Raw genomic sequence first — 15,216 nt, 5'->3', positions numbered from 1 at the left:
ACAGTAGGCGACCGCGGTTTTTCCGGTGAACTTAAGCGCAACGGTGGGGGCCGATGGGCAAGGAGGGTCGCAAGCTTATGAGAAACAACAAAAATACGACCTTAAAACCTGGCGAAAACAGTTGCGTACATTAGCGCAAGATGACGATATAAAACTAGAATTGCAATATTGCCACACGTGACTAATTGTGGTTGTAAACAATAACACAGACAATATACAGTAAATCCTTATTAGTCTAGTAGTGGGAAGAAGGGGTTATCAATCATCATGGCCCCAAATAACTTTTAAATATCTTACAATTGGCGACGAGTCTCTTACGAAATTGGAAAGAGTTCCTCTCAATACATGAAGCTATATAACCTCTCCATCATCGGCAATAGTCAGTTGTGTGTTCCCCAAATCCCCACACTCCCGCGCCCCCACCGTTGCGCTCAGGTTCACCGGGAAAACCGCGGTCACGGACAGTAGACTGACAGGAAATGGGGTGAGAGATGGGGAGTGACACGCTGTAAAGGTCATCCAGATCGGGAATCGACCCGGCAGCTGTGCCAGGCATCCATGCCTATGTGGCAATGCCTAAGTGGTATGCGCCTGGACCAGTAGGCCAGCGGGCGCCCCTTTTAACTCGCTCTTAATAGGTGTAACTTTGTCAGAATCCATGTTTTGTTTGAATATTGTTTATCACGTGCACAAACGAAGGAGCTGGAGAAGTAGAACATATTTTTTTTCCAGCGGGGAATACATTTACAGGAACACCGCACTGTGAAAAAAGACAACTTCTGGGACATTCACACAGCGGAAGTCCCACCTTTCTAAACACGCTCTGCCTTATGTCGTGGTAGGCATTTCTCTTCACAGATGAGTAAGCCTGGCTACACGAGTTTACTGGGTTACACTGTTTAGTAGAAATGCAGTCACTGATTGGACCGGTCATTTTCTGATTTCTCATACTCTCTGCCTATGGGCCAAAGTCCAGACATTGTGGATACCGTGGAGGAACGTGTGAGTGAATCCACATTATCAGTCTGGCTAATTCCAGGCTATATATACAGTATATATATATTCCACAAAGTCAGTTCACTACATAAGTTTCCCTCTCTGACAAAGTAAAGCTAAACGTGAGACAGACTAGGGGAAATGAAAGGAGAGGTGGATTTGTTCCTAAGCCATGTGTAAGCATGTGGTTCTTAACCTCTATAACAGTACATCCAGAAATGTTTAATAATCAAACCTACGGCAGTGTGTTATCATGCATGTAGTATAGGCTATTTTGATTCTTGCTTTCCTGAACCCTGAGTACATGCTTTGCTTACGTGAGCATATACAGTAGCTGCACGTCTGTGTGTGTGTGTGTGCGTGCGTGCATGTGTGTTCACTTACAGATATAAGGGCATACACCTGCCTGCTCATGCACACCCACACCTCTGGCCCTTGGTCATTACTCATTACTACCCATGATATTCACGTTTTGGCTTTGGCGTCGCTTGTTTATCTCTGACCATACACACTAGCGCTTTCTGGAGGCCTTTGGCCTGGTGGCAGTAAAGATAAAGTTCACACCATTATTCAGAAAAACACCAATTAGGTGGCAGACAGGCAGTGCCGGTGGCTTGGAGAGGATGAAGAAAATACACTCCCTGCTGTTAGCCAGAAGGAAATCGAAGAGATTTTTCAACTCCTCCCCTGGAACAGAATTGTGTTGTTAAAGCAATAAGGCTACAACTCAATATTAGAAATGTAGCATGGTCATCAATTATCTACTAGGATGTAGCAGGTAAATAGAATGTGTCCATGTGAAATGCTTACATGGAAATGGACGTTTTGGTAAATTGTCTTTATATATTTACAGTAGTCCATACACCGACGAGACGGTGTGTTTGGCACCAACCTGCTCTTTAGATGTTCTTAGGGCTAGCACTTAGCAGTTTAGAGTAGGAATGTCAAACTGGCCGAACTGGTTCAACTGGTTTATTAAAAACGTATTGAAATGATTGCACATAATGAACTCATTAAATTAATTAAGTAAAGCATAAATAAAATCAGTTGCAATATTTTCTTAAGGCCTTGTCAGTAATTTCAAGTGAAAATGTTTTTTTAACAGGCAAACAGCAAAAACGTTATTTTCCTTCAAAAATCAAATGTCCCTTAATTACAAGATAAATGCAAAAATGAAACAGCATTATTAAAGCTCAGTTTGATGCTCTATAATCCTCACCAATCACTGCTTTCATATAGTAAAATGAGAAAGTAGCCTAAATCAAATCAGTTCCATTAATTTCTATGCCCTTTACATCCGTGAACATGTACTCTGCATCCCACCTGGCTTGAAAACCCCTGTTTTCAGAGTCCACCTTTCATTTAGCCATTTTTAGAGAGAGGGGGCCAGTTCTAATAGTAATTATATATCATCCCGCGGGCCAAAGATAATTCATTCACAGGCCTGATTTGGCCCGTGGGCCTTGAGTTTGACATGTGGTTTAGAGGGATCAGTGTCTTGCTCAAGGGCATTTTGACAGGTGGAGCCGGAGATAGAGCTGCTCTACGCTAGCAGCCTGACGGCAGGGGGAAGTGGTGGAGATTAAGGTCTTACTGTGAGAATAAAGATATCAACCTCCAAGCCATTTCTTGGCTTTCCTTCACGTCACATGTACTGTATATTATTGACCTGTGGCCAGAACCCTTAGATAAACATGTACTCCTGGGTGTTCAAAACTTCCGCTGTGCTTGCTGCTTAACATTTTTATCTTGTTTCCTGTAAAAAGTGCGGGCGTGCCTGTTTTAATGCATAACGGGAAATGGGGTGTCACTCCTCCCCTCCGAAAATTATCAGTGAACAGAAGAAAACCACAATTAATCCCCATTAGTGTAATTCACCCATTTGTATTTACCGTATTTTCCGGATTATAAGGCGCACTTAAAAGCCTTTAATTTTCTCAAAAAACTACAGTGCGCCTTATAGTCCAGTGCGCCTTATATATGGATCATTCATTGACATTGACATTCCCTTTAGCACAGCTCCATCTGTTGGATGCATAACACAATGGTAGCGTCTATTATGTGCGCCTTATAGTCCGGTGCGCCTTATATATGAAAACAGTTCGAAAATAGACCATTCATTGACAGTGCGCCTTATAGTCCGGTGCGCCTTATAGTCCGGAAAATACTGTAATTTGTCTCTGTCATATTTACATTCATCCACCTATTCATATGCCTTATTCCACCAACCTACTGTCTTGCCTCCACTTCTCACTTAATCCCTCGACCCATCATCTGGGTCCAACAGAGCCAAATGAGCTTTACACCTATATACACACACATTATTTTTGAGCGGTACTAACCGCTCCTATATGACTTGCTTTGTGTGTCTGTATGAGTGTCCATATGAGCGCGGAACTCCATGTATGGAGATAACTAACGTCACAGCCCATACTAACAGCCATACTAACCTAGACTGACGGAACTATTGCTGTATTGACTTTGACCCCTAAGGACCTTCCAGGGAGAGTGCTCATGTGTGTCTTGCGGTGACACGCTCCCTAGTTTCTTCTTCTCTGAGCTGCTTTTTTTGTTTGTTTTTTCGCACTGATTTTTGACTTTGCACTATTAGGTAATTGTGTTGGTAGTTTGTTTAACAAGGTCAGTAACTAGCATTGACTGTTACGGTCTCTTTTTGTAAGACACTTTATGTATATATACTTATATATTATTCGCCCCCTCTATTGATGCACCTTCTCTTTATTGGTACTGTACTGCTCTTTTTTTTCCTCTTATCTATCTTTTTTCTTACTTCTCTGTAACTTTGTAAATAACTGTATACTACTATGCTACAACTGGACAACTGAATTTCCCCCTTGGGATAATAAAGGTATCTATCTATCTATCTATCTCATGCCATGCATGCGAAGTGAGCACTGCTCACTACGCACTGGTGCGATTTTTAGTTTCCACAGGACAGTAAACAGAGACAGGAAAGGTGGGAGCAGTGTTAATTTTGACAGCACATTCTGATTTAGTCTTAGGACTAAATATCAAAAGCTTAGCCCTTTAGTCTTAGTCTTAATGCAGTGTCAAATATTTAGTCTTAGGGCTCTATTTTGATTGTCTTATGTACCAGCCTTATGCCTTAACTTAAAGGCCTGTCCATACTGTCTCCGACCACCAAACCTTTCGTCGGAAAGGTGCGGTTCAACTACAAAATGACGTTGCGCTCATCTTCTGAAAAGCATTACCCCGAATTAGAGTTCGGAAAGCTGCACGTCAGAAAGTCAGAACTCTCAGACGAAAAGTTTGGTGGTCGGAGACAGTATGGACAGGCCTTTAAGTTAAGGCATAAGAGCTGGCTGGTACTTAAAGGAGCTATTCTATTCTTTTATATGCATTTTTTGTGGTCATTTTTTAATAGAAACACATATATGAAGCTTAATCTTTTTTATAAAATATTTTTGAAATATCTTTATTTAGCGTCCGTTTTTCAAGAAAAAGTTGACTATAGCTCCTTTAAGACAATCAAAATACAGTTTAATACAGTTTAATCTTAAACTAAATATAAAAAATCAAACCTCGGTTCGAAGTGAAGCGGTGAACTTTTATTCTATGTGTTCTAGAGTTATGAACTCTGTGATCTATACATTCTTTATATTCTGAATGAATTAATGATTTTATCTGGAGGGCCGAATTGTCATGTGAAGCTTGACCAATCCTCAAAGTATCCAATCATCAGACCGGGACGGACACTACACACATACGTACGTACGTACGTACGTACGTACGTACGGACGTACGGACGTACGGACGGACGGGACAGATAATACCTGTTCATTCTGGACTGATATGACCATATATGGACATGGGACACACATTTTGTTTTAAAAAAAACCCTATTCATTCTGGACCAAGCCCCCAGGACCGAGGGGGAGCTTTGAAGCAAAATGGACATGGTGGCCGTTTGAGGTTCTACAGTTGGGGCTTCTATTGCCTTCTAATCATGAACGTGCATCTAGGCTTCTTTGTGTTGACGCGCGTTCATACCGGAAGTGCTCGTTCATGAATTAGAGCCCCAGCGCGTCCATGAACACAAACTATACGCAAAACGCGTCACAGAAGCAAAATAGAAGCCCCACTACGTCACGTTTCAGAGGCGTTTCAAACGCGGAAGTACGCTTCATGCGCTGAGTGAGCAACTCAATGCAAGTGGACGGGGGGGATATCCTGTGTCCTCCCTATTCTTATTATAACTCTATGTTCTGGACTGATATTCTGGACGTACGGGACAGATAAAACCTGTTCATTCTGGACTGGAATGACCATATATGGACATGAGGTGAAAGACATTTTGTTTTTGATAAAACCTGTTCATTCTGGACTGGGATGACCATACATGGAAATGAAACACACATTTTATTTTTGAAAAAACCTGTTCATTCTGAAATGACCATATATGGGCGTGGGACACACAAAGCCACTCATTGGAAGCGGCTTTCACCGCTTCAAAAAACATAGTATTTTTGTCTTATTCTTAGTCAACAAAATGAACCCTGGTTGGGAGAGAGAGCAGATGACATGTAGTAAAGCGCCTCAGTCTAGGTTGGATCAGACTGGAACCGGGGGCTCAGCTGCGAGAAGGACTGATTGCCTTATTCATGTGGTGTGCTCTCGTACTCAGTGAGCTCTTCATCTAGGAAATCGGGTCTGGAATGTCTTTTATTGTCAGACCAAGTACCAACCATGTGATCAACACCAAATGAACTGTGTAACGTTTCCATTGACGCGTTCGTGTAGGTCCCCTTGTGGCTTAACAGAGTCAGAGACAGGAGGAGGCATTTTGTTTGAATCACATTCTGCTGCTTCCTTCCACTGGTTGCATGTGAACTGAATTAACAATTACTTTTAAGTCTCAGGATGATAGCTAATACATTCTGTACATGCCCTGCAACAGAAGTAGCCTGTAAGTGTGTGAATTCTCTATGGTAAAGTAAAACTAGAAGTGTGGTTGCTGATGGTTGCTGACGTGACTATATTCTACAGTAAGCTAACTGTCATGTGAAGCTCGACCAATTTTGTTCTACTTCCGGGTGTCTTTCCACTTCCTTCACAGGTGTTACCAATGATACTAATGAAGGGTCTGTTCCATTCTGGTCAAACAGAGTCAGGGTGCTGATATTGTGTATGTTGGCTCACTGGAAACACTCTGCTACACCAGTGGGTCTCAAAGTGTCCTTGAGTAGATTCCAAATGTCCCCATACAGGTGTGTAACTCTGACAGTACAAATGGCGCAAGGGTCCATTTGCCTCCATTTGTTGATTCCATTTGTACAGAGTTATGGAGGTCCTTGAAATTAAAGAACCACTGTACAATAAATCAAACAGACCCTTCATTAGTATCATCAGTAACACTTGTGAAGGAAGTCGAAAGACACCCGGAAGTAGAACAAAATGGCGTATATGCATAGAGCCTATTGATTCCCTATCCTGGACAGAAGTCTGTCTGTCTGTCAATTACCAATGTCAGCGGAAAAGTTACCCTAGTAATAAATAAAGTTTCCCCAGGACTATAATGTGTTGCCCTGTTGGGCAACCACACTAATAACAATTCTGTATTCACTAGACTGTGTTTGATTTATTGAGCTCTCTTTAACATACAAATGTAACGTGTGTGGGTGTGCATGTGTGCGTGTGTGCGTGTGTGCGTGTGTGTGTGTGTGTGTGTGTGTGTGTGTGTGTGTGTGTGTGTGTGTGTGTGTGTGTGTGCGCGCGCGCGTGTGTGTGTTTGTGTGTGTGTGTTTGTGTGTGTGTATTTGTGCGCACATGCGCGACGCCTGCTGAGGACAAATTCATATTTTGGATGTGACACACATGCAAATCAGTTTGCTGGTTTGTAGTCTGTTAGAGTGGATGTGGTTGTTTGTCACACATGAGCGCTCACCAAGAAGACCACAGCCAGTGACAACCAAGCGGGGTCAACAAAACACAACAACTTTGCTTTTGGTTGAAGCCCGGTCAAAGTTCACCAAAGTCGAACTCCACGAGCGGCAGAAGAGGTGAATTTTTGCCTTTATTTTGATAGGATAGTAGTGACAGGAAATGGGGAGAGAGATGGGGAATGACATGTGGCAAAGGTCTTCCGGATCGGGAATCGATCCGGCGACGCCAGCAGGCATTATAGCCTAGTATGTGGTATGCGCCTTGACCACTAGGCCAGCGGGCGCCCCAGAATATCATACTTCTTTGCTGAAAAAACTTCACACTTCATATTGTACATCATGTATCATTCTGTGTAACTTGCAAACACAATTTCTGTCAGGGTCGTCACAGCGGATCATCAGTTTCCATCTGGTTCCGTTTTCTGCATCTTCTTCGGTGACTCCTGCCACCTGCATGTCCTCTCTCACCGCATCCCAGAGAGAAAGATTAAGCATTTCATTTATCTCTTACAGTTAATAGAGCAACTCTACACATATAACACTGCATCATTGTCAAGGGCGATAAAGCAGTAGTGATGCTCCTCTGGGTCATTCTTAGCTTTTCTCGTCTCAACTGCTCGCCAATAAGCTAATTAAATTGCTCCATTGAAAGAGATTTAGATTTTTGCTTTGTTATGAGGCACAATATGCGATGTGAATGAACCTGTAGACACCGGAAGTGGCGGAAGTGCTGCGGTTAACGGAAGTTACGTCATGCGTTGCAGTCTGTTTACATACGCCAGCGAAACAAACCTAAATACATTGTAGCTCTTAATAGGTGTCCTTTGTCAGAATCCATGTTTTTGTTTGAATAGTGTTTATTACGAGTGCAACCGAAGGGTCGGGAGAAGTAGAACATTTTTTTCCACCAGCGGGGAATACAACACACTGTGAAAAAACAATAACATCCGGTGAAATTCTCCCAGCAGAAGTAGCACCGTTCAATGCCGTATCAGCCTATGGTCGTAACCAGGCTTTTCTCTTCGCAGATGAGTAAGCCTGGCTACGCGAGGATAGTTATGAGGAGGGGCCTGCGCAGAAGTACAAGTCAATGCAAATTTCTAGTATTAACCACAGCTCCGGGCTTAGTCTGTTTAACTGATCTTAATGTTTTCTTTTTAAGTACTAGGATGGACTAGAACACTTTATCCTTTGTCTTTATTGTCATTCCTAATAAGCACCTTGATGAACTGGTGGGTGTGGCTACATAAAAACCTAATTTTAACTCTTTCTGTACACTCTTTTGGAACAAATCCTCCTCCTGGTATAATCATAATACCTGATAATCATGTTTTAGGGGGGAAATAAATCATGGCACTGCATCTTTAAGTACAAGTATCAATACTGCAATGTAGAAATACTCTGTAAAAAGTCCAGAATTCAGAATGTACTTGAGTAAAAGTACGAAAGTATTGGCATCAAAATGTACTTCAAGCACCAAAAGTAAAAGTGCTTGTTATGCAGAAAGTCCCAATTCACAAATTTTCATATGTATAACAATCTTTTGAAAATAGCAGATCTATAAGCTCACAATACGTCACATCGCGACACTTTGTGAGCTTGTAGATCGTCTATTTTCAAATGGCTGAAAGATATAGGGCTGAAGTGGTTTATGTATATTTTGTAATAATAATAAAAATATACAAAGTAACTAGTAACTAAAATGTTCAAATAAACATTATAGTGGAGTATAAATACAATATTTGCCTTTTAATTGAGATGTAGTGGAGTAGAAGTAAAAATATTGGAAATTGTAAATAATCCAGTAAAGTACCTCAAAACTTTTCCACAACAATGTTGGTCGCCCATCCATGTTGAATCCTAAGACTTTACTGGGGTAGTTGATGGACTGAGGCTGTGTAGATCTTGTCAGGTTGCCATGATGACCCTACCTCATGAAAAGTGAAGGCCACATCCTCTCCTCTCCCTCTGCATATGGCTTCCTGTGCGGTCATCCCTAGAGACAGGACCTATTATATATGACCTGCAGTGACGGCGCGGTCCCTGCTTCCTGTCTGTAAAGGATTTCGGTGCCCAGAATGTCAGCGTTCATCCAATATTCATGTCTACCTGCGGTCCTCTGCACCTTCAAATTGGACAGAACAGCTCTCTCTCTGACTCTCTTCTCTCTCTCTCTTCTCTCTATCTCTCTCACTGTCTTTCACTCTCTGCATTCCTCTCTACCTCTGACATTTGACTTCATGACGTCTCTTGCCAGCTTCCTTGCTTTTCATGTTGTAAATTGTTCACCTTTTCAACTTTTCTTCTTTTTTTCTTTTGCATTTGAAGACCATTTTAGTCATGAATTGAATAAGAAGCGCTACTCATTCATCCTGAACGTAAAGTAGATGAATAGTTGGATTCCTCTATACATAACCAGTGATCATTTTGTGAAGCACAAAATGTTGTTATTGAAACAGTGATTGCATCTTTTCATATGGCTTTAAAAAAGGATTTTGAAATGAAAGGCTGACAAGCTCCACCATGTTAGCATCACAGATAATATCACACTGCGTGGATATAGTTTGGTGCTCCGCCATTCAAAAAAGTATTCCGGGGGGCGCTTACAAAAACGAATCATTACAATCAACAGTTCCTGACCCTTATGAGTCCATTTGGTTACATTATGTGCAGTCTCAGAATTAAATAAACAATCAGGATTGCACTTTGTAGAAGATGGTGGCATGGTGGCTCGGGTACCGGAGGAGACCTGTTGCTGTCTTCACTCTCCCAAAGACTACTATGGGGATTAGCAGGGATAGATCTAGCGTAGAGTACTAGGGCATGGGGAATTGGCTTAACACAAAATTGGGAATATGGAGGGGAGAAAAATGATTTTCTTTTATTACCTTTTATGGGCAGGTTTTTTCTTCTTTCTATACTAGACTTCTATGTACTATATGATAGCCCTCAGATCTCATGCTATTCTGTGCCAATAATTACTGTGATCGGAATGAGATTTGGGGTGTTATCACTATGTATACCTGCCTCACTGTATTTCAATAAAAAAGATTTGAAAAGGATTGTAGTAAGACAACAGTACTGCTATGTATATATGTTTACCATATGTTACGAATGTGTACTTCCTCTTTCATCCCTGCATTGTTTATAGTGAGTAGCCACTCCATCAGGAAATCAATATCAATCCAAACAACTAAGGAGAAAGCAATGGAAAGCATGTGTAACTAATGGATTTAACACATGTTCACATGTATGGCTCCTTGACATTTAACAATAAACATATTTAAAAGGTATAGGTCATTAGGTCATGCATGCACAATACATGCACAAATGTCATGCCATGCACCCACAAGCATACATCAAAACATAGGCTTGAGAAACGCTGTGAATGTTACAGCGTTGTGATAGCATTTTGTTTTCTGACCCCTGGGCCAAGCACTGAAGCTTGCACGTGCGCAAGCAGTCTCTGTCTCTTAGACATATCGATCGAGAGAATGTGTTTACGCCGAGAGGCTTCATAGTGTAAGGCAGCTGTGGGCTTCCTTTAACAGGAATACCCAGTATACAAATCCCACACAGGGGACCTGGCATTTACGCTCCTGCAGTCATTGTTGACATGGTCCCATTGTCATGCACGCTGACGTTTGTGTGCATGTGCGTGAATTGTAACAATAGGAACCTCCATTCACCCCTGGCACAGTGTATCCCACTGCAGCCGTGTACTTTACTCGCGGGGTTGCGATTTAAAGAACCTGTTGAGGAATAGAGCTGGAAGGAAATAGGCTGGAGAAATCACAAAGGCTACGCAGGCTAACAGACACAATGACAGACAAAACACAGGCAGGCAGGCAGGGTGCCATGCTGGCAGAGGCCAGCCAGCATGAAAGAACATTGAAGCAAAGCAAGAGAGAAAGACACAACAATGGGCAGGAGAAAAGAGAATTGTTCACAGGACTGCACTGACATAGTGAATGTGATGTGATTCACCTGAAGTCAGAAGATGAACCCAAAACCTTTAAGATATTTTTCTTCCAGTCTAGGTGTGTGCTTCCCTGAGGATACAGATGGGATATGTCATGTTGGCAAGCTCCCAGGAATTAGATACTTGCTGATCGGCTAGTATGTAAAGATCTTTTGGTCTTCTTTGTGAAATTTCTCTTGGAAGTAGCATGAAAGTATGAAAAATAGACCTTTCTATCCTTGCATTATAGCAGTTTTTTACTTTGACTGGAAGTTCACATAGTATTTGATCTTGATTTGGTCTCAGGAACGGTCACAGATTTGGTTCGAAAACAGTCAGTCGCGAGTACTTACTTTGTAGCCTACTAATACACGTTTTCCTTTTTTGTATGACAATAAAGGGAAGATGTTGAGGCCTTTAAATCCCATGGAGGTATTTCCTTTAATGGTAAGCCGGTCTGTTGCATCAGTCGATACAACTAAATTTGCTGATTTAGGTGGAAGGGCTGATAAAAGGGATGAGGGCTGGTGAAATGAGCCGCTCAGCACAAAAGCTAGTGGGAGTCACATTCACTCCGTCAAGGACACAAAGGAAGCAAGCATGGAAGACACAGGGTTTCTGTGATTTTTTATTCACCATAAGCTTTTGGCGAGCTTTATGAAACCAAGGTTACCTGCAAGGTTACAGTACGTTGTGCCCACATCCTTTCTCTACTGCAGTGGTTCTCAAACCAGTGCACGTGCACGCATAGACATCAAAAGGGGCTTGAGCCCCTGCCCTTTTACCCGCCTGTAAAAAGTGCCCTCTCCAGACCATGAATGCAGTTTTTACTATGGTGAAAGAAATGCAAATGCCCCTTTTCCATGTCATATAGGGCTGTCGGGATTAGGAATTTCTGGAGACGATTAATTGTCATACAACATAATCGCGATTGACGAATATATTGTCTATTTTCCCCCCTTCATTATATGTATACCACTATGATAGTATGAGCTTTGATAATACTGTACTGTACTCCTTAATGAAGAAAAAGAGCAATTTAATTGCTTTTTGAACTTCAAGAAAGACAGGGAGGGACTAGTGGAAAAGAGATCAACCCAGTTGTGCTTGGGTGTTGTGCTCTGAAAATAGCAGATCTACAAGCTCAGAATGCGTCGCGTTGAAGGGCTAGACCAACTGCTGTTGGACTGACTGACTGCTGCCGTTTTATTTCCCAGTTCGGCGTATTGTTGTGGGCAGTGGATCTGAAGATTTGTTTAGCAGCACGTCTGACTGGCACCTTTTTATGGCATGACAAATTAGGTAAAAGTTTGCTATAATGACATGCCCAAAATATTAGAGATGCCAGGTTGAAAGTGGTTAATGAATGATTGCAGACAACAAAACATGTCTAACCGTATTGGGGTGTGGATTGAGATGAACTGCCAATTTAAAGTCACATTCATCTGCAAATGTTTGTTCCAGAGTTAGAGAAAATTACAATAACTGAAATGTAGGTTAAATGTGAATGCTATAGGGTGTGGCAATTGCTATCCCCTGGGATCCCAAATAATGCCCCTTGTCCTTCCACCACATGTGTAGTTGTCTACAGATGTCACACTGTAAATTCCAGCCTTTTTAAATCACGAATTGATGTCCTGTGCATCCTTCATCTTCACATCAAGCGGTGATATTTGGTGATAGCCAGACAGTCATCCCCAGTTGTCCAAGCAGCTCAGCAGTTTCTGTCTCACATTCTCCAAACTCTCCCAGATGTTGTTTACGGCCAGCAGGCGTCACTGTTGTGTAGGTATTTCCTTCTGCATGCTCATTAGGAGCAGGAGTTGTGAGTTTGAGGCTCCAGTCTGGCACATACCCATTGAACCTTATTGTGTGCTGTAAGCTGATAGTCTGAAGACAGATGATGTTGTTGTATCTCCCCCCCCCCCCGCTCTCTCTCTTCCTCTCGAACTATGTGTGCATTATGTGCGTGCATGTGTGTTTATGTGTGTGTGTGTGTGTGTGTGTGTGTGTGTGCGTGTGTGTATGCGTGTGTGCCTGCGCGATAGAAAAAGAACAAGCGAAAAGGCAAGGCAGCACATAGTTGGTATTAGCTGAATCAGGAGAATTTTGGGCCAAAAGCCGGAGCCGCCCTCACTTAATGAAGCTCCATAAATACTACAACTCCAGCACCAGCAGCACAGCAGTTAATGAAGCTCTACAAATACTGCAACCCCACCAGCACCTCACCTCACCTCACATCCCATTCATTCTCTCACACATCCTTAATCTGGAAGTCACTCTCAGCCTCAACTGCAGTGAAGAATCTGATAGCAACTCAACAGGGACGTGCTGGGCCCCTGATTCAGCCCGGGAAAAAGAGTTGGAGAGGCCCTCATTGCGCGCTATAGAGAGAGATCTCTCTCCATAGTGCTTCTGCTACTCAAAGATTTGCCATTTCAGATCATGACAAGTGACAAGCCAGTGGGCCAATTACATGAGTTATATTTCGTCGTTGTCGGGTGGAAACCTTGTATGTCCAAAACCGTTTGTTTTGTATTTATCATTTAAAAAAATGATTTAAACTAGTGAAAACAGCCGATCTACAAGCACACAACTCCTCGCATCGCGAGGCGTTGTGTGCTTGTAGATCTGCTGTTTTCTCTACTTTTGTGCGACGGCCTTGTATGATGAAGCAGGGCTTTGTGAAAAAATGTACACATTTGAAACTTGGAGATACAAGGTTTCTGCCCGACAGTGACGATTTACTTTGTTGGCCGCCCAGCCCCCAAAATGCAACGAAGACATTTTATTTTTAATTTTTTCCTAATGGCCGACCTGGACCGGCCGTTCTGGAGTTGTCCCGCTTTTCCCAATGGCCAAGCACGTCCCTGCAACTGCGCGCGGCCGCGCGCACACACAAACACGCACAAAACTGTACCATATGTATGTCTGTCTGTTATCTGTCTGTCTGTGTTTCTACTGCAGGGGTCTTCAACGTTTTCCGGCCAAGGACCCCTTAGTTGAGAGAGAGATGAAGCAGGGACCCCCAAACCTTTTTCATAGTTTCCATATAGTTTCATTGTTTAACAGCACAATCATCAGTGTATTTTGGATTCATGTCAATTTGTGTTGTCAGATATGTAATCACTTGAACCGTCAATACTTAATACATTTCACCGTTCACTCTGTACTGCTCTTTTCCCTTCCTCTACACCAAACCTCTTTACCGAAAATAGCCGATCTACGAGCTCACAACGCCTCGCAGCTTGTAGATCTGCTATTTTTGGCAAGTGGTTAATATAAAGGAGAACGGTTTCTATCACACAAAGATTTGGAGGACCCCCTGTAGTAACTCCCCCTCCCCTCCCCTCCCCTCCCTGTAGTAACTCCTTGATCTATCTATCTATCTATCTATCTATCTATCTATCTATCTATCTATCACAACATAGCAGATAGATCGATCGAACGTCTGTGATTGATCCGTCCCTCCATCCGTCTGTCCCAGCTGTGTCGAACAGCTGTCAATGTTGTCGCTTGTGTCTGACAGAGTGGTACAGCTCTCTCCACAGACGTTACAAATCCATACACACTCTTCTTTCAGAGTGCTGTTTGTCTGAAGTGTGCTGGAGGGATCAGAGACCTTCTAACGGCCTGCCCACGGTTGCCGTAACAAGAGTCCTCCAGAGTGACAAGAGAAGATGGAGGACTCTGTTTAGATTTCTAATGGATGTACAGTACATAATGTATTATTGTATATCGTCTCTGTCGGTTGGTTACTGCATACAGTATGTCCAAAACTGTTACTTTTGTGTGACACTAGTATGATCAAGAAAAAATTACACCATGCTATTTATGAATTAATTTCATTGAGCGTCCTGCGAAGGTTGGCCAGTGTGACCCTGGGCGTACAACAAATTTGAGCGCTTTGTGCCAAGATGTAGGCCAGATGTAGGCCACGCTTTGCGTCCCGGACAAAGCCAGATGTTGGCCCTTTAACTCCTGAGAGCCTGTAATGAAACCAAATGGACCCGTAAGGGTAAAGGTCAAACATCTGAAATACTTATAATGTACAAGAAGTCTACACAACTAGAAGTACTGTTCCTACGAAACAGTGTGGGCTCGCTCGTAAAGAAAAAAAAACTAAAATAAAATAAAAACTTGATCAAATAAATTGTTGTTTTTCCTTAGTTTGCCAACGTGACTATATTCTGCAGCGTGCTATGTGAAGCTCAACCAATACTCCAGCTAACACCACTCCCAGATGTTTTTCCGCCAATTGCACCTCATTGGCTAAGGGCCCTGCCTTTGTACTGTCTGCGGTACTAATGAAGATAACATAGTGTTCTCGCCTTT

This window comes from Nannobrachium achirus, assembly GCF_963921795.1.
Source record: "Nannobrachium achirus genome assembly, chromosome: 3".
Classification (NCBI taxonomy): Eukaryota; Metazoa; Chordata; class Actinopteri; order Myctophiformes; family Myctophidae; genus Nannobrachium; species Nannobrachium achirus.
The sequence above is the reverse complement of the archived record's forward strand: the minus strand, read 5'-3'. Positions refer to the sequence as shown.